The sequence below is a fragment of the Pleurodeles waltl genome, chromosome 9 (assembly GCF_031143425.1).
Source record: "Pleurodeles waltl isolate 20211129_DDA chromosome 9, aPleWal1.hap1.20221129, whole genome shotgun sequence".
Classification (NCBI taxonomy): domain Eukaryota; kingdom Metazoa; phylum Chordata; class Amphibia; order Caudata; family Salamandridae; genus Pleurodeles; species Pleurodeles waltl.
In genome coordinates this window covers 188143829-188168755 of record NC_090448.1, presented here as the reverse complement: position 1 = coordinate 188168755, position 24927 = coordinate 188143829, and positions in this window count along the sequence as shown.

Genomic DNA, 24927 nt, shown 5'->3' with positions numbered 1-24927 from the left:
CTCCAGCAGCATTCTGTGTCTATGTTAACTGTTCCAGAGTGTCTCTCTGTGTCTCACAACACGGGGAAAATCCCCTGTACTTATAATCAGTTTTGCACACCCTTACAAAAGAGGGGGAGAAGAGATTCCAACCAGTTACAACTGGTTCTAGAAGTGTCCCCTCTCACCTTTTTCACAGGCGGCAGACATCAGTTGGGGGTAAACGAGCCCTTTGTGTGAGGCCAGGGTACAGCCATTATAAATGCAGGTGTGCCTGCTTCCTAGTCTCTCAGCCCAGGAAGACCATTCAATATGCACATGCACTTCTGTGACACCTCCACCCTCCCTGTGTACAGGCTGTCTGAAAAGTATGCACAAAGCCCAGCTATCACTCTGCCCCAGACATGCATTGGAGTCAAGCTGCATAACACCAGAGTCACAAGCACTGAGAAAAGATCACTTTCTATAAGTGGCATTTCTATAATGGTAAAAAAATATCTACCTACACCTGTAAGCATAATTTCTCACTACCATTACAACCATACCAAACATGCCTACGCTACCCCTCATAAATCAGACAATACCCCCTAGTTATAAGGCAGGGCATTTCCCCTGTAATCCTAGAAGCAAGGCAGCACTCACAGCAGTGAGAAACCAAATAGGCTGTTTCTCTTTACCAGGACAGGCCTTAGAACCAGGCACATGTCCTACCTTCTACATACATACAACCCTGCCCATATGGCTAGCTAGGGCCTACCTTAGTGGTGACTTACTTGTAGTAAAAGGGGAGTTCCAGGCCTGGCAAGGAAATTTGGATGCCAGGTCCCTGTGGCAGTAAACTGTGCTAGCAGGCCTGAGAAAGGTTTGAAAGGCTACTTCTGTTGGTGGTGCAAGCAGCGCTGCAGGCTCACTAGTAGCATTTAATTAACTGTCCCTGGGTGTAGATATACCAATGTACAAGGGACTTACAGGTAAGTTAAATGTGTCAATTAGGTATAAGACAATTATACCAACTTCAGAAGGGAGAGCACCTGCACTTTAGCACTGATCAGCAGTGGTAAAGTGCTCAGACTCCTAAAGCCAACAGCAAGAGGTCAGAAAAAAATAGGAGGAAGGAGGAAAAACGTTGGGCATGACCCTGCAAAAAGGGCCATGTCCCACAGACCTCATAAGTACTGTAACCATTATGCAGATGGGGTGAAAGCTGCCAAAAACATGTTGTAAAATCTCTTTCACCACTCACATCATACTACTAAACACATAAAGCAGTTCATGCGCTTACCAGGTCTCTAATGTTGATACCGGTCCTGCTGAGCATGGAGGGTTGGTCAGGCTGCTTCCACGACCCTCTGGTACAGTGGGCTGAGGTGGGACATATGCACATGTGGCTGGGAGGACAGATCCAATAGTTTCTCGACCTTAATCTGGGTCCAGTAACACAGGCACTCCCATCGCTTCTTACACATTTGTACCCACTAATAGAGTACATCCACTGCACTGCAGGACCCAGCGATGTCCTCCCAGAATCAGTGGCATTGCAGTATGCAGCTGTTGCTCCTAGTCATGATATAGCTGAGGATATTTATCAAGCACCCCCTCAGCTAAGATGTTTAATTTAGTCTCGCTGAAAAGGGGTACCATGTGATCAAGTCCCTCAGCCATGTTGGGGACAGATTGGCAATACAGAGCAGCATGATGGCAGAGGATCTTGCTATCAGGTGAAGGTGGCTATGAATAACTGTAAAATGGCTGCCAGCAGCTTCCTATTATGAATTTCCTGCCTTTTTATTTTCTGTGTGTCACATCGTGTACAATGTAGTTGGGTTCCGAACCTACTGTAAAGTCTCTTCTCCATGTGCCGGATGCATGCATTCAGGACGGAGAATCCACACTCGGGCAGAGACTTTAAGCTCGAGTCAGAAAACAATGATTTACAAATGAAAATGAAACACAGACAACAAAATAGCAGGAAACGCAGTACCTGACATTACACCCATCAATTATAAGGTTTTTCTAAGCTATCCTCACAACCAACAAAGACGCACAGCACTGCAGCAGCTAAAGTAAGCAGGGCAAATTTTAAGGAGCATATGTACGAGAGTGTTGCATCACATTGGCACTACACAAAGTGGTACACGCATGATGCAAGCCTCATTGTTAGATATATGAAACCACACAAAGCCACTTTTTGTGGCTTTGAGTGGCCTCATAAATCAGAATTAGCGATACGCTGCACAAGTCATTGTGTTACACTACTGTGCCCTAGGTTCCCATTTAACACTCATATATTTTGACACATATCCCAACTTAGAAGGCCATGCAACCTTGGAAGAGTACCTAGACAGTACGCCTCCTCAGGGGAGGAACACTGAGGAGAAAAATCCTATTTCTCCTATGGTTGACCTCTCTCTATATGTGCTGCAGAAACCTCCAAGGTTTGCTTCTGTGCAGGAAAGTACCCTTTCCTGTGCAAAAACAATCCTGCATGCAACAAAGGTACCTTGTACCATTGTGTAAAGGTTCCTGTGTTGGTACTAGGTACCCCATTTTGCACCAGAGCAGGGGTAAAGGACAGGATTGTGCTGTGTGCCTAGGATATGGTGTATTCCTGACATTTACTGATGATGCAGTGCAGTGCTGCAAGGTCACGGCTGCACAGTACTGCATCATTTTTTAATACAAATGCCCCAAAGCTCAACACTGCCTGACACCCCCAGGTCACATGTGCATAAGGGCCCTTCTTCAACATACAACATGCCACACATCAAGCCTCCTGTAATCAATGGGGAAGATGTGCTTGTTTGGAGTATAGGTATCTACAAAATCAGTGGCTGACATTTACTTGTTCAATTTTCCATTTCACATATAACTTTAATTGCTCTTCTTGTACACAGTGTAAAACATCACTGAGTCTATGCATAGGTATACATCCTTGTGTTACTTGGGGGCACATTTTTGGCAATTTAGCAAAGGGTAGCACAGCTAGTCACCGTGCTGCGCCACCCTCAATCATGGTGAAAGGGCAGGAATGGGCCGTATCTATAGCATACAGTGCATTCCTGTCCTTTCCCTCTGTACTGGTGGACAATGGGCTGCCTAGTGCCAATGCAGACATTTTTGCACCATGTCTGTGTTGCATGCAGAATTGATTTCCTGGGCGGCCTTTAGCTCTTCCTATGTGTGATGCAGAATGCAGCATACGTAGAAACACAAAAAAACAAGGAGAAATAAAGATATTTCTTCTTGTTACTCCTCCTCTGGGCGCGACATAAGGTTTTGGTGCATTCCCCAGGTATACATGTTTTTGTAAATCTGTGGATGCATCAAAATACACGTTGCGCGAGAACATCCACCACAATACCCATTTAATGCCTCCCTTGCACAGAGTAAGGCAATGTAACAACTTGTGCTGCCTTGCCTTACACAATATCTATGAGGCCATTCAAAGCCACACACAGTGGCTTTGTGTGATCTCATCAATATGGTTGGAAGCTTTGCGTCACTATTGCATCACAAAAACAGATGCAACGGTGGTGCATTATATTGTCATTGGTGCAGAGAAAGTTTAAGAAGAAAAATCACACAATTGAATGTACATATACTCCCCTTAGGCAATGGATTCATTTGCAACTTTGGCAACACTTATCACTGGCATGGAAACAAAACCTATATCATGGACTTTTGACTCTAGGAAGCATCCATTGTTGCCAAATTACATGTATGGCTTACAGAGGGGTCTCAAGAAGGCATTTATGGACAGTGTTAAATGTCCACCAATCATCACTGTGCAACCACATAAAGTCTGTAACACAACTCATGGCTCAAGAGAAAAAAAGTGTGAACCAGCTAGTCACGCCCCTGCATACCCTGCACTCAGGTACAATGGTTCTGTTCTCTGGATTCAGACCGATGTGAGGGTTAGATGTGTGTGTAAGCAGTGACAGCCTGCAGTTATGTGTAAGACACAATGGCTGCTATAATCTTGCACACTTCAGGGCAGTACAGCAGCATGCACGCTGTACAGCCAACACATCTGAAATGCGACTTTATGAGTACAAAAATATGCTCAGTTATGCCTTATGTCCTTATGTGCACCCTATTATACATCTCTGAGGTAAAGTGATTTAATGTTTTTATGGTGTGAGGAGATGAGTGCAAATGAAGCATCATCTGAGTAAAGAAAATGACAGATTTTGTTGTGTGTCCCTGTTTCATTTATTAAGTTAATAAGATATGAAATGGTACTTGCAGTGTTTGTTGGCATCATGTAATTGTAGAAAACAAACTTACATTGTGATGGATTTGAAGGAAAACAACGTTACACAAATGAAAACTTCTCTGCATTTTGTGTACTTACCCAGAACCCCGATGTTGCCAAATTTCCCAGCTGACAGAGCTGAACTGTGTTATATGTAGCTATCATGTGTACTACCTGGGGACACTGCATGCACATCTGTAAAGCAACCACTGGCATCACACACCCTAAACATTGATGGAGTACCAGTGGTGTATGTTGCCACATGAGTGCAATTGATTGCACCAAGTACACGTGGGAAGGGGGTAAGATGTAAAAATCCTGGCAACTCTTTGCCTTCCTGACAGTGTATAGTGCATGCATATGTACCAATGCACTCTCCTATTTACACAGCACAGTACCTGATGCAAGCAACAGGACTGGCTTACCTGTGATATGGCCATAATGTCACTGGACACACTCTGGAATGAGCCAGTGGCAAAGAAATTGAGAGTTGCTAGGATCTTGACATAGGCTGGGATGGCGTGGGAAAGGAAGGTCATGAAATCAAGATTCTGCTCCCACTCAGGGACCATTTCCAAGATGGCATAATGGGAAAAACAAAATCTGGGCTAGACATCTTGGCTGGACATCTAAAAGAAGTTAATCCTTTGCTTGAAGATCATTTCTGGTCTCCCCCTCCTCCTTCTCCTCACGTCTTTCTGAAGCATGACCAGGGGCAAGCCAACAAACACATTGAGTGACATGTTGAAAGGTCCGAAAGGGCTTGTTTGTGGCAGATCTCAATGTATGTCTGCAGTCAGGCTGTGATTTGCTATGACTTCCTGTGAGAAAGTAGCCTCTTTCTACCATGGTTGCCCCCAATTTCTGCCTGTTTGTCAATGTTTGTCAGTGTGTTTTTAATGTGTCACTGGGATCTTGCTAGGCAGGACCCCAGTGCTCATCGGTTGTGGCCTACTTGTCAGTATGTTTCACTGTTTTCTTCAGGATGCTTGACTGTGTCACTGGAGTCCTGCTAATCAGAGCTCCAGTGCTTATGCTCTCTCTTGTTCCAAATTTGTACTTACATACTGGTAACCCAGTATTCCACTCCAAATTGGTATACTGGATCCCCCTTATAAGTCCCTAATATTTGGTACCTAGGTACACAGGGCATTGGGGTTCCAGGAGATCCTTATGAGCTGCAATATTTCTTTTGCCACCCAAAAAGAGCTCATACAAACACTTCTTCACGACTGCCATTACAGCCTGAGTGAAGTAGTGTAACCACTATTTCACAGCCATGTTCACTGCGACAAGTCACTTATAAGTCATCCATATGTCTAACATTCAGACCCTGAAAGCTAGATGTATAGTTCCTGTGTGTGAGGGCACCCCTGCACTAGCAGAGGTGCCCCCACGTCGTCCAGGCCCATTTTCCTGGGCTTCGTGAGTTTGGGGACGCCATTATAAATGTGTACTATATATAGGTCAATACATATATGTAGCTTCACAATGGTAACTCTGAATATGGCCACGTAAAGTGTCTGACAACTGGGAATTGTACCCCAATACTGATTCCAGTATTGGTTGCACAATCCTATGCACACTTGGGTCTCCACCATGGCCCCCCAGTACTGCCATACCAGTGTTCTGAGGTTTTCACTGCAGCCGCAGCTGCTGACACCTCACAGATAGGATTCTGTCCTCCTGGGGCTTCAGCAGCTCAATCTGGGAAGGCAGAAAAATGCATTTCCTTTAGGAGAGGGGTGTTACACCCTCTCCCTTTGGAAATAGGTGTTACAGGCATGGTAGGGGTATCCTCACAGAGCCTCTGGAAATACTTTGAAAGTCACAGAGGGTGCCCTCCTTGCATAATCCAGTCTACACCAGTTCAGGGACCCCCAGTCCCTGCCCTGACGTGAAACTGGACAAAGGAAAGGGAAGTGACACTCCCCTACCCATCCCCACCCCAGGGGTGGTGCCCAGAGCTCCTCCAGAGTGTCCCTAGGTTCTGTCACCTTGCTTTCAGGGTGGTCAGGGAACTCTGGGAACATCTGAGTGGCCAGTGTCAGCAGGTGACGTCAGAGACCCCTCCTGACAGGTCCATACCTGGTTAGGTGACCACCCCCCCTCTGAGGGCTATTTAGGTTCTCTCATGTGGGTGTTTCCTCAGATTCAGATTGCAAGACTGCAGAAGTAATCCTCTGCATCCTTTAATACATCTTCTACCGAAGGATCAGTCGCTGCTTGCTCCAGGAACTCTACAAAACTACAACAAAGAAGCAAAAATGACTTCTGCAACCTTGTTACTTCAGCTACTGCCAGCAATTGCAACAGTTTCCATGTTGTGCATCCTCCGAGGACTTCCTGTCTTCAGCCTGCACCAGAAGAACAGAAGGAATCTCCCATGGAGTGACAGAGTCACTTCCCTGCTTCATCAGGCACCTCTCTGCAGTGACGACCAGTGGCTTGAACTCCCTCTCCAGACAACAGGCATGGATCTAGCAACATGGGTGGTGGACTCAAGTGATTCTGGCAGTCCCACTGTCCAACTTTACTTGAGGAAAGACCTTGTCTCTCCACGCAAGACAGTACCCCTGTGCACTGCATGACTTGCAGTGCTAAGGCTTGTGTGTAACCTTCCACAAAGATCTTCGTGCACAGCAGGCCACCAGCACTCCATCCTGCGACGTACAGCATCCTGAGTGGTTCTTCATTGGCGTGGAATTCCTTTGTGTGTTGCTGTGTGGGCCTCCATTTGCACCTCTTTGTCCCCCTGCTGTGGGACTCTTGTGCATGCTGCCTGGTCTTCAGAGGGCTCTCTGAGTTGCTGAGAGCCTCCTCTGTCTATCCCTCTTGGGTAGAGTCCACCAGGTCCCTCCTGGTCCCGGGCAGCTGCATTTTCTGCTAACTGTGAGCTTTGCGGGTGTAAAGGCTTGTTGGCAGAATCCAGTGATGCAAACCACTCTGCATTCATCCATCCGGCATGGGACATCTTCTGCACCAACCAGGAACCCGCATCTGTCTTCTTTGGTGCAATACTGACTTTCTCTTCTCACTGGTGATTCCATTTTTTCACCTTCATCCGGGTCAATAGGGGCTCCTATTCTCCTTGGACTCTTCAGTGCTTTTTGGACTTGGTGCCCTTCTTCAACAGGTCTCTAGGTCGAGGAATCCATTGTTGGTGTCTTGCAGTCTCTTCTGTTTCTTGCGTTATCTTCTTTTGTGGTGTAGCTATTTTAGTCATAGCGTTATACACATTATTTTAGCACACTAGGCCTGCCGCTGTGCACTTTAACCTAGATATATTTTATTCAGCTTTGTCTATTATTTTAACAATAGCCACTTTTGCTGCCTTGTTTTATTTATTTTGATCTAGCTGTTTTTGCTTAGGCCAGCACTATGTTCTCAAACAAGACATTCTTGTTCACTCTGTGCTTCTTTCAAGGCTGCAGTAAGATAGGTTGCCAATGAATGTGGTAAAAGTTTTGTCTCTGGTATTTATAAAAAAACACACATCCTCACGTAGGGACATTTTCTCAGAACATTAGCTGTTTTATTATATAAACACTTCCCTGTCCCTTACACATTAGAGGGAGACTCCAGCCAGAAGACTAAGGGGGTCATTCCTACCCTGGCGGTCATAGACCGCCAGGGTAGGTGACGGAGGAAGCAACGCCAACAGGCTGGCGGTGCTTCCGGGGGCATTCTGACCGTGGCGGTAAAGCCGCGGTCAGAAAAGGGAAGCCAGCGGTTTCCCGCTGGCTTCCCGCTGGCTTCCCGCTGCCCCAGGGAATCCTCCACGGCGGCGCTGCAAGCAGCGCCGCCATGGGGATTCTGACCCCCTTCCCGCCAGCCTGGTTCTTAACGTGGCTGGCGGGAACGGGTGTCGTGGGGCCCCTGGGGGCCCCTGCAGTGCCCATGCCACTGGCATGGGCACTGCAGGGTTCCCCTAACAGGGCCCCACATTGATTTTCAGTGTCTGCGTGGCAGACACTGAAAATCGCGACGGGTGCAACTGCACCTGTCGCACACCAGCAACTCCGCCGGCTCCATTCGGAGCCGGCTTCCTCGTTGCTGGTGCTTTCCCGCTGGGCGGGTGGGCGGCCTTTTGGCAGTCGCCCGCCCGCCCAGCGGGAAAGTCAGAATCACTGCGGCGGTCATTTGACCGCGCTGCGGTGTTCTGGCGGGGGAACTTTGGCGGGCGGCCTCCGCCGCCCGCCGAAGTTAGAATGACCCCCTAAGATTGTATTCAGATTGCTGAGTGCTTAGTTACAGCTTCTTATGCTGACTTCAGGCCTTTACTCAGGTCTTGAGGATGATGTTTTCCCAGGGGAACCTGAAGGGTAAAATTAGAGCTTAACATGCTGTGCTCTACTTTAGCCTAGGTAGTGATTAGTCCATTGACTCTAGTGACAATATGGTAGTGTTATTTCTATGCTTCACTCTCCTTGTCACAATTCTAATTCTGTCATGCTGTATTGTCCTGGTTATTGCAGTACATGCTTTGTTATCTAAGATGCAGTCGCTTCATTAAAACCCTATTGAGACATATACTCATTTACTGTTTGTCATTGTGTATGTGAGTCTAATGTATCTGAGAGATAACGGATGAGACCTGAGTGACCACAATTTCCTTGAGGAGTCAATTGTGTCATGCGCTTGGCTGCCCAATCCAATCATCCCTGCTCTTGAGTAGAGATAAAGCACTGCTAGTTAGCCGGAGCAAAACCCGGATTAGGGCGACAGGTGTCACCTGTAGTGGGTTAAGACTCAGTCTCCCACAACGCAGGCAATTCTGCCACTCAAATCCTGTAGTCTCATTAGAATAATGAGAGCCTACGCGACATGGCGCCGCCAATGTTTGGTCAGGCTCAAATTTTTGGGTCCTCCTGAGTATCTCTGTCTCACTATTTACAAAGACACCTCAGTAATATATACGGAGACGTCCGTGATATTGATGATTTCCCCCCTCAGCTAACTAGGGAACACCTATCTGATGCTGGAGGTTGTTCAAACTTGAACTCTAAAAGGATACTCCCTATTTGGTGTGCTTATCTCTGAACAAATCTACCATTTAATATGGCAAATCCACAACAGGTAGCAATTGCAGTCAATATGAGGCTGTCCCATACTACACATTTATTGGCACATGGCTTAACGGCCCAGGGGGGTCCAGTCACAGTTGTTGTTGATGCACATGCAGCTTATAGAACAGAACTCTTCTATTCTTGGGTAACATTTCCAGCAGTTGATAGGAACACAAATATATTTCATCACTATACACTTGCAAACGCACCTGGACAATATAGAGCATATACATATTTAGAAATACGACTATCTTATCAAGAGCACAATAATTGGCTTGATGGCACACTACCCCACACAATTTTACCCGTTAGGTAAGGTCCTCTAAGTAATGATGGTCCTACCTGGCCTTTATTGGCCACTTACACACCTCATCCGGCTGCAGCGAACCTAGCGGTAGCGGAAGTCCGTCACTTATATACCTAGCTGACAGCAATATGTGGATGATTAGCACAGTTTGTAATGCAAACATTAAACACAAACCCAGCACATGCTGCACCAGCGCAACCACATGCAGTAATGCCAGGTATTAATCCTACGACTGTACTTTCGATTATGGGTAAAGTACCCTCCAAACTAGAAGAAATTCCATTTTGGTTAGCTCTTGAAGTAGTATTTTCCCATACTGGACCTCAGGATAAACATAGAATATTAACAATGTGCTTGCTGTTTGGGATGGTTCTCATAATAGATAACTGTAATACATGGGGCAAGTTATTTGCCACGGTCTATACTACTGCACACGGTACACCAATACTTGCCAATTAACCTGAAGTATTGAAACAAATTCAAGATGAATACAGGGCTGCCCCGGCCCTGGAATTGGGAATGCAACTGATGGGCAATTTTGCCACTGTATCTTCAATTATATTAGGTAACCTTAAAGGGGAAGCAGTAGCACTAGCATTGTGCATGCGGCTTCAGAACGTTCTCCCACAGGATCAAGAATGCAAGCTGCTAAAGATTATCGCGGAGACTTACTTTAACATTGGTCAAGATAATCTGGGGGCAGACCAAAAAAAAACACAATTTCAGGGTAAATCTAATAAAGATTTTACCAAGCAAGCTCCTGAGGGTAATAAGAAATGCTGGAACAAAAAAATACCAAACTCCTAAAGAAGAAAGGGGAGAATCTCTGTACATGGAGACCCCACAGAATAGATATAATCTCAAAAATAGAGATAGTATAAAAACTCCTGAAAGATAACAATATGCTGATACACACCAATTTTGTTCCTTTCAGGACTCATCAGAAAAATGCAGTGAGAGAGGTGGGTGGTCAGAGCGAAGAACTGAGTAGGTGAAACCGAGACAGAAATCACAACGCTCAACAGAGGTTTCTGTTAGAAAGGAAGAGAAACCTCCTCAACAAAGACCCCAATTTAAAAAGAAAAAGGTGGCAGCAGTTGCGGTTCGACATGCCACTTAAGAAGATGGTCCTCTTGAAGAACAGGAAGTGGGCACTAGGTCTACTAGACAGGGCGGTAGAGGTCACAATAGTTCACCGGAATCTTCTGGAGGTGAAAGCAAGTGATGACTTCCTACAGGTAGAAACTGCAGACATGCGTGTCTCCACGCCTGACAGGGTGAACAAAGTAACATTACAGTTCAAATGAGACATTGAACGCACAATAGACGCAATCTTCTGGGATCGCTTGGTTAATATACATGATATTTTGTTGGCCGAACAAGATTGGCCACCTGAATTTGTCCGTACCTTCCCATATGGGGAAGATATTATTAAACCTTCTTTCTCACCCCTTGTTCCCGAATATCTCACAGAATCCTACACCATCGATTGGGCTTTGGCGCAGGCACCCGCAATATATCGCAATCACGTAGGATGGGACAAAGATTCCCCCTACCATGTAACTTCGATTAAAAATCAACCCCAACATCCAATAAAACATGAAGCTAAAGCACCAGTGAGGGAAATACTCACACACCTGGAGTACCAGGGTGTAATCGAGCCCTATCTCTCACCAATGAATAATCGTTTATTCCAAGTAGCTAAATTGGACAATTCATACAGAATAGTCTTAGACTACAGACACTTAAACAGTCATACACGCACATATGCTATACAAAACTCACATAGCACAGCACTCATGATCAACATAGTGCACAAACAATACAAAACAACACTGGACATTTCCAATGATTTCTTCTGCCAAAAAATAGCACCTGAGAGTAAGAAAACATTATGAGGGTCATTCTGACCCTGGCGGCCGGTGGCCGCCAGGGCCACCGACCACGGGAGCACCGCCAACAGGCTGGCGGTGCTCCAATGAGCATTCTGACCGCGGCGGTTCAGCCGCGGTCAGAAGCGGAAAGTCAGCGGTCTCCCGCTGACTTTCCGGTGCTCATTGGAATCCTCCATGGCTGCGGAGCGCGCGCCGCAGCCATGAGGATTCTGACCCCCCCTACCGCCATCCAGTTCATGGCGGGAAAGCCGCCATGAACAGGATGGCGGTAGGGGGGGTCGCGGGGCCCCTGGGGGCCCCTGCCGTGCCCATGCCAATGGCATGGGCACGGCAGGGGCCCCCGTAAGAGGGCCCCAAAATGTATTTCACTGTCTGCCTTGCAGACAGTGAAATACGCGACGGGTGCAGTAGCACCCGTCGCACCTTCCCACTCCGCCGGCTCGATTACGAGCCGGCATCCTCGTGGGAAGGTCGTTTTCCCCTGGGCTGGCGGGCGGTTTAACTGGAACCGCCCGCCAGCCCAGGGGAAAACTCGTAATACCCGCTGCGGTCTTTTGACCGCGGCGCGGTAATTTGGAGGGCGGGATCCTGGCGGGCGGCGGCCCTATGTTGTTTATCTCAGGGGTACAAGAACAGTCCAGGACAGTTCGGATCTCATGTGACTTCAATATTGCATGACATTGACCCTGAAGCATTGTCCTATGTAGATGATATTTATCTCACGGATGATAAATTACTGCAACATTTAAGACGGGTAGCCCTCATTGTTGTGGGATTTGCCGAGTTTGGCTACAAATTCAATTTCAAAAAGACAAAAATAGCCTTTCTTAGCGTCCTGTTTTTGGGATATGAGCTATTGAGTGAAGGAAAGAGTCTAGCACCACAATCCTTGGAAAAAATTGGCACAAATACAAGCTCCAAATACCATAAAAAAACTCCAGTCCCTATTGGGTTTCCTAAATTTTGGCAAAACTTACAATCCTGATTATGCATCACGCATAAAAGCATTAATACGTCCTGACTTTTCAAGTACATTTTGTACAGTTGAACATACACGCATACTCAGAGCTTTGCAAACAGACATGCTTGCACTACAACACTTACATACGAGGGACAACAAAACACATTTGGTCATAAGAGTAATTGCTGGTGCCATTGGTTTCACCTATGTAACTTTCAATGATGGTGAGACAGTCCTGATTGCATATAAATCACATTTGTACTCAGCAGCAGAAGATTGCCTTGCTCCCACTGAGAAAATTCGTACTGCTGTTCGGATGGCTGTCAATAAAGAGAGACCTCTAGCCCAAGGCAAACGTGTTATTGTCATCTCTCAAATTCCAGCCCTTGAGGCTGTTACCAAAGCCAGCATTCCAAACTCTAAAGGATTACATCCATGTTGGATTCAATGGGCAACGTCTCTGACAGCCACTGATTTAGACTACATTTTTGACCCAAAATTACAAACTAAATAATGTTTGTAATATGAACTAGAATACCCAGTTCCAGTAAACACACTGGTGGTCATTACAACCCCGGTGTTAAAGCGGCAGTGCTTGATTTGGCGGTGCCTGGTTCAGCGGTGCTTGATTTGGCGGTGCCCTGTTCAGCGGTGCTTCTGCTGGCGGTCCTTCATGACCCAGCGGGGCTTGTGCTGGTGGTCCTTCATGGCCCAGAGGGGCTTGAGTTGGCGGTGCCCTGTTCAGAGGTGCTTGCGCTGGTGGTCCTTCATGGCACAGCAGGGCTTGTGCTGGCGGTGGCCTCCTGGGCAGCTGGGTTTGTGCTGGCGGGGCCCTCCTGGGCAGCTGAGCTGGGGCTGGCAGGGCCCTCCTGGGCAGCTGGGATGGGGCTGGCGGGGCCCTTCTGGGCAGCTGGTATGGGGCTGGCGGTGGCCTCCTGGGCAGCTGGGATGGGGCTGGCGGTGGCATCCTGGGCAGCTGGGATGGGGCTGGCGGTGGCCTCCTGGGCAGCGGGGATGATGGCGGTCTTCTCCACCGTGCTGCTCTTCCCAGACTTGCCGGGTTTCATGTGGCCCTTACCCACCTTGGGAGGTGTAACAGCTGACTCCACACTCCAAACGGGACCACTGGGAGCGGCTTTGGTGGCTGGAGTCTTCCCCCTCTCCCGCCGGGCACTGGCCAACTTCTGATGCTTCACAGGGGGGGGGGGACTGGCTGTGCTGTGGCTCCGTGCCACACTGGCTGTCCTGGTGGCCGGTGCACTCCACATAACTGTGACTACAGGCACCACTGGTCCCGGAGAGGTACTACTTCGGGACCTATGAGATGGACGGGGTGGGGGAGGTGTGGGAAAAAGGTCAAGGCTGGACAGGAAAATTCTTTTGGACACACTGGGACGGGTAGCTGGAGGGGGTTTGGGAGTGGAGGAAGAGGTGGTGGTAGTAGGAGGTGTACGTTTGGTGACTTTGGGTGCAGGTGCATGCGCTGGAGGCTGTCGTGAGGTGGATGGCTGTTGGGTGGGTGTGTGCCTGCGTTTGTGTATCTTCGGAGGGGGTGTCACAGACACACCGGGAGAGGACACAGGGGACGTGTGAATGGTAGTGGGGGTGGTGACTGCACATGAGCGGGGTGTGCTTGTGGGTGTGCTGGTGAGGGAGGTAGTGGCTGTAGAGGTAGTGCATGCAGGTGTGTGTGTAGATGAGACTGGGAGGGAGGAGGGAGACGACGGGGAGGGGGACACAGTGGAGACAGTGGATGTTGGTGTGTCTGCATGGGTGTGATGTTTGCGTGAGTGCCTGTGGGATGTGTAGTGCTTATGTTTGCCTGAGCTTCCCTTGTGTGGTGAGGTGTGTGCAGGCTGGTCTGATGGTGTGCTTGGGATAGGCAGAGGTACAGGGGATTGGGTCTGGGTGGAGGAAGTTGGAGGGGGGAGGCTAGACACAGGGACAATGGCTGCCATCAGTGCTGAGGCCAGAGTTTAAAAAGCTTGGTGAAGGGCCACCTGACCAGAATGAATGCCCTCCAGGAATGCATTAGTTTGTTGCAACTGCCTTTCTACACCCTGGATGGCATTCAAAATGGTAGACTGCCCAACATTGAGTGACCTGAGGAGGTCAATGGCCTCCTCACTGAGGGCAGCAGAGGTGACTGGGGCAGGGCCTGAGGTGGGCGAAGGCTGCGGGGCTGCTGGGAGGGCGGTGCTGGTAGGGGGGTGGCGGCTATACCTGTAGATGCGGGGGCACAGATGTTGCCGCCACCACAAGGGAGCTCCCATCAGAGGACGAGTCTGTGTCGCTGGTCTCAGCTCCTGTCCCCGCCGTGGAGCTCCCCTCGCCCTCCGTTCCACTGGTGAATTCAGAGTCCGTAGTGTGGCCCTCCATGGCCATGTGGGATGCAGCTCCCTCGTGCTCTGGTGCCACTGCTCCTCCGCCTGATGATGCTAATGCACACAAGAACAGGTAGACCACAAAAAGGGGGGGGGGACAGAATAAAGACATGTTGAGTGCATGAATTACCGCTACCGTTGGCGGACAAGACAGACACAGAAGCCCCCTGCCCTACGCCGTGCTCTTGGGCTCTACAGTGCAATTCCTGGGAAATGGCCTACAAGGCTATGGACGACATCTGCACACATAGATGACACAGGAGCATGAATAGCCGTACTTGGCACTCTACAGAGGTGGGGTGGTGGGCCACAGGGCAATGCCTTACGGAGGGGCCTAACCTACGAAACTCGCCCTGGCCTAGGGAAACCCACAGCCCTCCTCCCCCACCCAGACAACTCCACTGCGCGCAAAGTCAGCTGAATGAGAGTGTACTCACCCCCTTGTGTCTGCTGTGATGCCCTCAAACACCCATCCAACTCTGGGTAGGCCACCACCAGGATCCTGAACATCAGGGGGGTCATGGTTCGACTGGCACCCCTCCCACGTTGGGAGGCCATCCCCAGCTGAGCCTCCGCTGTCTTCTTGCTCCAGCGGCGAATGTCCTCCCATCTTTTCTGGCAGTGGGTGCTCCGTCTGTGGTAAACCCCCAGGGTCTGGACGTCCTTGGTGATGGCATGCCAAATATCTTTCTTCTGGTGGGCGCTGACCTACATGAAATGTACAGGGGAAGATCAGAAGTCATTACCAACTGCACCGTCAAAGTGAGTGGCCCCCATCCCTACCCTTGCCATGTGGCACATGCACCCACCGTCTTTCATGCACGCAGCACTCTGCCCCCTTCCTTCTTACATCCAGCCCTCTCCACACAGGCATAGCCCAAAACATGCTCCCTGTGTACTTACCTGTTTGTCTGGAGGACCGTAGAGTAGCGTGTACTGGGGAGGACCCCATCAACAAGCTTCTCCAACTCCTCCGATTAGAAGGCAGGGGCCCTTTCCCCAGACGCACAAGCCATTGTCTCTTCCAGACTGAGGTCACAGCAGCACTTGCAGTGTAGGTCCTCTCCTGTTGAAGATCAGGTATTGACTGATTGAAGAGATAGAAAATGGCGGTCACATCCACGGCGGTGCGTACTATCATCGACGGCGTACATCGTCATTGGCCCCTGGGACCCATAGGGTCCAATGTTAACCAATGCAGCATTGCGCTGTGGTCTCCGACAGCCTACCGCCACGGTATACAACGCCAGCGCAGTTACCTCACATCCCATTGTCCCACTGTAGAGGTCAGGCAGCCGCCATTTCAGGGGCCCACATGGCCTCATTTTATATTATGTCACACATACCTAGGCCTAGTCTCAACACACATACCTCTTTGTGTATGATTGGTGTTCTGTGTAAACTGTGGGTACGTACCTCTGAGTTGTTTGACTTTGTGGTCGCTGTTGTCCTTCATAGGCACCGTCCGCTGGGACATGTGAGGAGATGGTGGCATCCTCTGGTGTACCGACCGTTGGTGGACCTGTCGACAATGGAGGAGTGACATTTGATAATCACCTGCAGGTTTGACCGTGCCACAATCCAGGAACTGTGTACCCAGTTGGAGCCAGACCTGATGTCAGCAATCCACCATCCCACAGGAATCCCCCCTCAAGTGCAGGTGCTGTCAGTGCTCCATTTCCTTGCAAGTGGGTCTTTTCAAACAACTGTGGCCATGGCATCAGGGATGTCCCAGCCTATGTTTTCCAACGTATTGTCCAGAGTGTTGTCTGCCCTTCTGAATCAAATGCGGAGCTACATCGTTTTCCCTCAGGTGGAGGATTTGCATACAGTAAAAGGTGATTTCTATGCCCTGGGACATATCCCCAACATCATAGGTGCCATCGATGGGACCCATGTGGCTTTGGTCCCCCCCCACAGGAGTGAACAGGTGTATAGAAACCAGAGAAGTTATCATTCTCTGAATGTACAGATGGTATGTTTGGCAGACCAGTACATCTCCCATGTGAATGCCATGTTCCCTGGCTCAGTGCATGACGCCTACATCCTGCGGAATAGCAGCATCCCTTATGTGATGGGTCAACTCCAGAGGCACCGTGTGGCTATTAGGTGAGCCCCTGGAAGCAAGACAGTGGAAATGGTTGTCTGGGGTTATCCCTACAGGTTAGTGTGTGTCTAACAGTTGTCCCTCACCATTCGCAGGCGACTCTGGGTACCCCAACCTGTCATGGCTACTGACCCCAGTGAGGAATCCCAGGACCAGGGCAGAGAAACGCTACAATGAGGCACATGGGCAAACTTGGAGGGTGATCAAATGCACCTTCGGCCTCCTGAAGGCCAGATTCTGGTGCCTCCATATGACAGGTGGTTCCCTATACTACTCACCAAAGAAGGTGTGCCAGATTATCGTGGCCTGCTGTATGCTGCACAACCTGGCTTTGCGACGGCAGGTGCCTTTTCTGCAGGAGGATGGGCCAGCTTGTGGTCTTGTGGCAGCTGTGGAGCGTGTGGACAGTAGAGTAGAGGAGGCAGAAGAAGAGAATATCGACAACCGAAACAACATAATCATGCAATACTTCCAGTGAGACACAGGTAAGAAGATGTCACTGCCTCCCACATCTCATACTATTGTTTGAGCTATCATAAGTCTGTCATTTTCACTCAGTGTATGGACCCTGACTTGTCACCTTGCCTTTCCATTTCACAGATGTGGGTCCCACTTTGTGCCCTCTGCTATATTTCCTCCTGGCCTACAGCTGTGTTACAGCGGTATGTGCACAAGTAAATTGACATTGCTATATTCCATGGTTATTGAAATTACCAATTTGTGAAATCACAGACAGACTTCAGATTGTTGTGTGATTGAAGTGTGTTTCTTTCTGTGCTAATAAGTGGAGGGGGTTGTAAAATGGGCTGGGGGGATAGTGGAGGAATGTCCATGGCAGAGTCCAGTCTATTTGTTTCACAGGTGCTTTGTCCAAAGGGGCAGAGGAAGTGGAGCAATGGCAGTTTAAGGATGGACAGGGTGACAAAGTGGGACAGAAGGGTGACATTCAGGGGGATCTAATTTCCTTGCGGGGGTCTTGGCAATGTTCTCTGTCTTGTTCCTGGATCTCAGGGACCGTTTGCGGGGTGGTTCTCCATCTGCAGGGGGTGGGTGCTGGTGTCGTGTTCCTGCGGCGGTGCATCCTGTCCACTAGCGCCGGCGGAGGTGGAGGGCTGTTCATCGTCCAGGCTAGTGTCAGGGGCCCCTTGTTGTGCCACTGTGTCCCTCCTGGTGTTGACAAGGTCTGCCAGCACCCCTGCAATGGTGACCAGGGTGTTGTTAATGGACTTTAAGTCCTCCCTAATCCCAAGGTAGTGTTCCTCCTGCAGCCGCTGGGTCTCCTGAAACTTGGCCAGTACCGTTGCCATTGTCTCCTGGGAATGATGGCAAGCTCCCATGATGTTGGAGAGTGCCTCGTGGAGAGTGGGTTCCCTGGGCCTGTCCTCCCCCTGTCGCACAGCAGTCCTCCCAGCTTCCCTGTTGTCCTGTGCCTCTGTCCCCTGAACCGTGTGCCCACTGCCCCCAGCTCCCTGATCATCCTTTGTTAGTGCGGTTGCCTGGGTTCCCTGTAGTGGTGGACACACTGCTGATTGACATGTCCTGCGGACAGAGGGATGGGCCCACTGGGTGGGTGCTGTGCTGGTGTTTCCTGAGGGGGGAGGGTCTGTGGTGGCTTCTGACTGTGTCAGGGGAACCGATTGTCCCGAGGTCTCTGATGGGCCGGGCTGGTAATCTTGACCCAGTTGTGCAGAGCTGCTGTCATCACTGTGGGTCTCTTCTGTGGGGGGTTCTTGAATTCTTGGCTTGGTCCTTGTGTGATAGTTGGTTTGGGGTCTGTGCGGGTATCTGTACTGGACATGCTTTGGTGATGGGTGTCCATGCATTGGTGTTACATGCAGGACTTGTTTGTGGGATGTGTGGGTTGTGTTGGTGAAGTATCTGTGGGTTTTTGGGGTGATGGGTGTGAGGGTAAGGGTGGGGAAAGTGATGGCATGCAGGTAGGGTGGGGGATAAAGTAGTAAAGATTTGCCTTACCAGAGTCCAGTCTTCCTGCTACTTCTGCGAGGCTCTCAGGATGCAGTATTGCCAAGACTTGCTCCTCCCATGTTGTTAGTTGTTGGGGAGGAGGTGGGGGTCCACCGCCAGTCCTCTGTACAGCAATCTGGTGTCTGGAGACCACGGAACGCACCTTCCCCCGTAGATCGTTCCACCTCTTCCTGATGTCATCCTGTGTTTTTGGATGCTGTCCCACTGCATTGACCCTGTCGACAATTCTCCGCCATAGCCCCATCTTCCTTGCAATGGAGGTGTGCTGCACCTGTGATCCAAATAGCTGTGGCTCTACCCGGACGATTTCCTCCACCATGACCCTGAGCTCCTTCTCAGAGAACCTGGGGTGTCGTTGAGGTGCCATGATGTGGTGTGGGTGATGTGTGAGATGGTGTGTGTTGTGATGTGTAAGGGGATGTGTTGGGGTGTGTTGTTTGAGGTGCATGGCTGTTGTGTAAGTGATGGTGTTGTGTGTCTGTGGATGTTGGTGTTGTTTAAGGTAGTGTCTCTCTCTGGCCTGCTTTCAAATTTCTGGTAGTAAGGGTTTATGGGTGATGTGGGGGTGTGTTTTATATTGGATTGGGTGTGTGGGTGTGGTGTGGTGTGTGTATGTGTATCAGGTGTGTGTATTTCGAATCCTCCAATCTGGTTGTGTTTTGTAAATGTGTGTGTATTTTGAGCGCGGCGGTGTGTACCGCCAATGGTTTACCGCGGTTGAAAGACCGCTGCGTTGATTCATGGGTTGTGATAGTGTGGGCGTATTCTTGTTAGCGTGATGGTGTCGGTTTTGTTATCGACAGTTTATCACTGACCTTTGGTGTTGCGGACTTGTGTGGGTGTCTGTATTGTGGCAGATTCCCAGCTGTGGGTAGTAATACCTGTAGCAGAATTCTGTGGCAGCAGCGGTATGTTGACGGTCTTCTTCACGGAGGTAAGTGGGATTTACCGTCAGGGTTGTAATGAGGGCCCATATGTGTTTAAACTTTCAATGAACAATGTAATAATAACCAGAGTTGTTTCTGATGATTTGGATGTGAAAACAGTTGATTCTATAACTGAATTGCAATATTAGACTGTATTTGAAAACAAAGATGTTTACTAATCTAAAGAGAATTATGGTGATATGTTTTGCTATAATTATTATAGGCACTATTTCATCCACAGAGCAAGTACCCCAAAGACTGTTTTTAATTACACACAATGGGAACATTGTCTGACTCCACCACAAGGGAGTTCTAAAACATACTCTGATACGTTTGGCCATTTTTCTGGGCACAAAGTTAAAAATTCTGAGTCATATTATTTTAAATTGCCATCAATAGAAAATGTACGCATATTATTGACAAATACGAAATTTATTTATTCAGATTCCTTTGTTTCCCGGTTTAGTATAGAAGGCTATGAATATTGGCTGAAGTCGATTGACTTGAAAAGTGTGTGGGGAACTAAACATTGGCAAATGCAGGGGATGGAAGCTTTATTCAGAGCATGCCTGGTACTTCTTCAAATGATATTTTTAAATGAAACTGTACAATAAACAAGTTGTCTACGCTTAGCAAAGATTAAGGAATTGAATGCGCTCAGTATTCCTGCCCCTGAAAAATTTAATAATGGAGAAAGTATATCAATGCAATTAAAGATCAGCTCGATGAATGTGTCCAAAATGGCATGTTTAATGCTTCACTGTCATACCCTGGCAGTGGTTATTGTAGCCAATAGATACCAATGAGTGTCATAAATGTTTTATAAACTCGACAGGGGATTTTAGAACTAGTAGGCCGGACCCTTGCTATATATCATCCGAACATGCAGGAATAGTAACAACATACTGTCGCGTAGGCTCTCATTATCCTAATGAGACTACTGGATTTTTGAGCGGCAAGATCGTTCACAGGGTGGGGGAATAAGTCTGACCCACGGTGGATGACACTTGTCACTCTAAATCCGGGTTTTGCTCTGGCTAACTAGCAGTTCCTCATCTCTCCCGAATGGTAGAGACAATTGGGCAGCCGGGCGCAGAACATCTTAGTACTTCTCAGGGAAGTCGTGGTCACTCAGGTCACAACCGGTTCCCTCATACACAGTGCGGTCTCATATATAAATGACAAGGGCAGTTTAAGTTTTAAAGATTGGTTTAATAAAACGACTGCATCTTAGATAGCAAAGCGTGAGCTGCAATAACCAGAACTACACAACACAGTAATATTAAAATAGTGACGATGAGAGTGAAGCACAAGAATAAAGCTATCATAGTGCGCTTAGGTTACTCTCCCTCTAAGTTATATTTTCGAGCACAGCATCTTAAGCTCTAAGCCTGCCTTTCAGGTTCCCCCGGGAGGACATCAAACCTCATACCTTCATGCCATTGAGGCATTTGTACGAGAAGGGAAGCTCATGGATGTAACTAACTCCCAAACATGTTTCAAACAAGAAGTGAATTGTAATGTAGAAAAAGGCGTGTAATCTGCATCAGCATCTGCAACGGAGCATTCAGTATCTAGTTGTCGGTCTCTGGCTGGAATCTCCCTCTTGACGTATACTAGGACTAGTAAGTGTTTTTATAACTAACACGCAGATGCTCTAAGAAAATGTCCCTACATAAGGATGTGTATTTTCGACGAATACTGGAGACTAAACTTCTACCACGTTTACCAGCAATGTACCAGACTGTAGCCTTGACTGAAGCACAGGGCGAATTCTTGATTATTTGAGAACACAGTGCTGAACTAAGCTAAACAGTGTGATAGAAGAAATTAAAACAAGACCGTAAAACTGGTTATTTTAAAATAACAGTGCGAAGCTGAATAAAAGATATCTAGGGCAAAGTGCACAGCGGCCTAGTATGTTAAACTAACGTGCATGAAGCCATATTAAAAATGGCTATACTACACCCTCCCCTTGTCGGTAGAAAGTGGTTTAAGCCTAAGCTAAAAATGCCCTAAGCTAAAATATATTTAAAACCCTTCTTAATTTTAACAAGTCAAGAGGACGCACAAACATACTATTTGGCAATTTTAAAAATGAGCATGCGGCCAAAAGCCGAATTCAAAGGAAAATGTCAAATGAGGACAGTTCCAAATCAAGCATCACTCATGGAAAGCAGGAGATTCTCCACCTCGGCAGATGACAAAACCAGTAAATCCACGCCAAAAACTACCAAGGAGCAGGTGTGTTCCATAGCCCCAGTGTCAACCAAGGCGGCATCCCGTGCAGTGCCAATGAACGAGTGAATGGTAACTTCCTCCAGGAAGGGTAGCTCGTAATCAGCTTCTCTAAGCAAATGCAGCCGCAGTGCGCATGTCCGGTAATGAACCCTCAACGAGAACATTAACAGATCAGCATCAATCACTGAGGGGCATTGCTGTGAGAGACAAACTTCCAGTGCATGTTCAAAAGAGCACCAACGGCACCGAAACAAGGGCTGCAAACAATCCAAAACCGGTCTGAATGACAAAGACCAGTCACACCCCAAGTGTTCCAGGGGTGTTGCTCCAAAGTGCTGCACCATGCGTTCACGACACAGCTGCGCTGATGGAAGCGCCTTCATTTATCCTTGTTGCGGCGGGACAGCCATTGCGGAAAAACAACAGCAGCAGCAAAATGCCAGCTAATAAAGCCAAAGTTATTGGAAATCCCCCAAAAATGCTTCAGAAAATTGAATGAATAGCTGAAGGTATTAAACCGAATATAGAGGAAAAGGTGTGAACAAAACCAATACCAACAGCTTTGAAAAAATTTGCTAATCCAGCCGTGCTGGACGCATTAAATATACGTCCCAGGAGTTCACAAAAGTGTCTCGGAAAGTTCGTATTTAACAGGGACTGTGTTTCTGCCGATGACCTTGCCACCTGAAGTGCGTAGGTCTTGCGTGCAGATGTAAGGGCCACATGCTTCTGAAACAATAAAGCTTTCAGTCTACTTAACTTGTCAAAATTCACCTTGGAAGTAGCAATATGAGGCCAGATATCTGCTACCCTCACTAAATTTAGTGGGGGGAAACAACACGTTCCCACAGCATGAAACGGCCTTAGAGACCGAAACAACGTAAACTATTCCGGCCCGCATGCCACTACAGTCTTCACTATTGAGGAGGACGTAGCTGCCATTTGAAAGCACCTGGAACGTGCGTTTAATCAAGGGGACTGGAACTCCCTTCAGATAGCAAGCCAAGTTTGCAACAGAGGCATTACACAATCAAGGGGACTGGAACTCCCTTCAGATAGCAAGCCAAGTTTGCAACAGAGGCATTACACGCCCTATGCAAGGACAGCTGCTTACAAATCATCGAATGGCTGACTGAATTCTCGTATTCACTACCACTAAGAAAGACCTCTTTCATGCCATTGAGGCATTTGTACGAGAAGGGAAGCTCCCACACCTCATGGATGTAACTATCTCCCAAATTTTCATATCTGCCTACCGGAACATGTTTCAAACAAGAAGTGAATTGTAATGTAGAAATAGGCAGATTAATAATCCTGTGTATCAACCAATCTGCTGAAGGAATTTCAGCCACGGTAAAATGAAAGCTTTCTATCTTTTCAATGTTAAGCATGACATAAGTTGCCTCTTTTTTAGCCATTAGTTGTTTTTGTCGCGTCAAATTAAAGGAAAACAATATTTCCCTGGCACTGATGTGCTGCCACAGAACGCGACCCGCCTTCAATGTCTGGAGTGTTCAACCCAGCTGCATAATGGACCTGGTCTGACTCTGTCCATGATATAAAGAAGACATATCAGATCGTATAATGTCTATAGCAGAAGATACAATCTTGTTAATTGTATATATCCGGTCGGACAAGGTGTGAATCCCTTTATCCACAACAGCTGTCTTTTTCAGATTTTCCTGATCTATCTGCCTTAACCGCGCTGCAGCCTCTTGTTGGGAAAGTTTCCATATTTCATTGTATACTTCACACAAGAAACGCTTCCTACGTGGTATCTTTGGGCCTGACAAAAAAATCTTGTGAGTCAGAGTTGTTAGACAGGAGACTGAGATGTGTCTTAACCGCATCTAGTGAGGATGATTTTAGCCACTGTTGGCACAATTTTCCTACATATAGCGAGGGTCTGACCTACTCGTTCGGAAACCTGCAGAGGAGGTGACAAAACATTGATGACACCCATTGGTACCTATTGGCCACAATAACCACCTGCCTGGACGTATCAGTGAAGCATTAAAATACCATTCTGGACCCACTCATTAAGCTCACTAAATGTTGCATTCGTGTACTTTTTCCAGTTATTAAATTTTGCAGGGGCAGGTATACTGGGCCTGTTTAATTCTCTATTTGTTGCTAAGCCCAAACAACTTTTCTGTTGTCTCATTTAAAAAGATCATTTGAACGGGGATGAGACATGCTCTAAACAATGTTTTTCTACCCTTGGTCTGCCAATTTTTTTTTCCCCAAACACTTTTCAGATCAACATTCTTTGACCAATATTTATAACCTTCAATTGATAACCAGGAAACAAAGGAGTCCGAATACATAAATTTTGTGTTTGTCAATAACATATGTTTATCCCTAGTCGGAGTTACCTTAAAATAATATGACTCAGCATTTTTTTGATAATGCCCAGAAAAATACGCAAACTTTTCAAAATAACTTTTTGAACTCCCTTGCGGGGGGTTGGGCAATGTTCCCATTGTGTATTATAATCAAATATCGTTTTTGAACTGCTCGCATTATGTATGTAGTGGTGCGCATAATAATTATAGCAAAAAATTTCACCATAATTTTCTTTAACCCATAGGGTGCCTTGGAGGAGGTCACCTCGTCCTACACCCGGGATCTGGGGGGAGCGCTAGCGATCCCCCCATGTGCACCCCACCCACCCCCCAAGGCAGGGATGGAAGGGGAATCCCTTCCCCTTCCACCCCTGACCCCCCTACCCCCCTTGTGACATTAGCGCGCAATCGCGTGCTGATTTGTCACAGGGCCTCCTCCCATTCCAGTGCGATCGGAAGAAAAATGCTT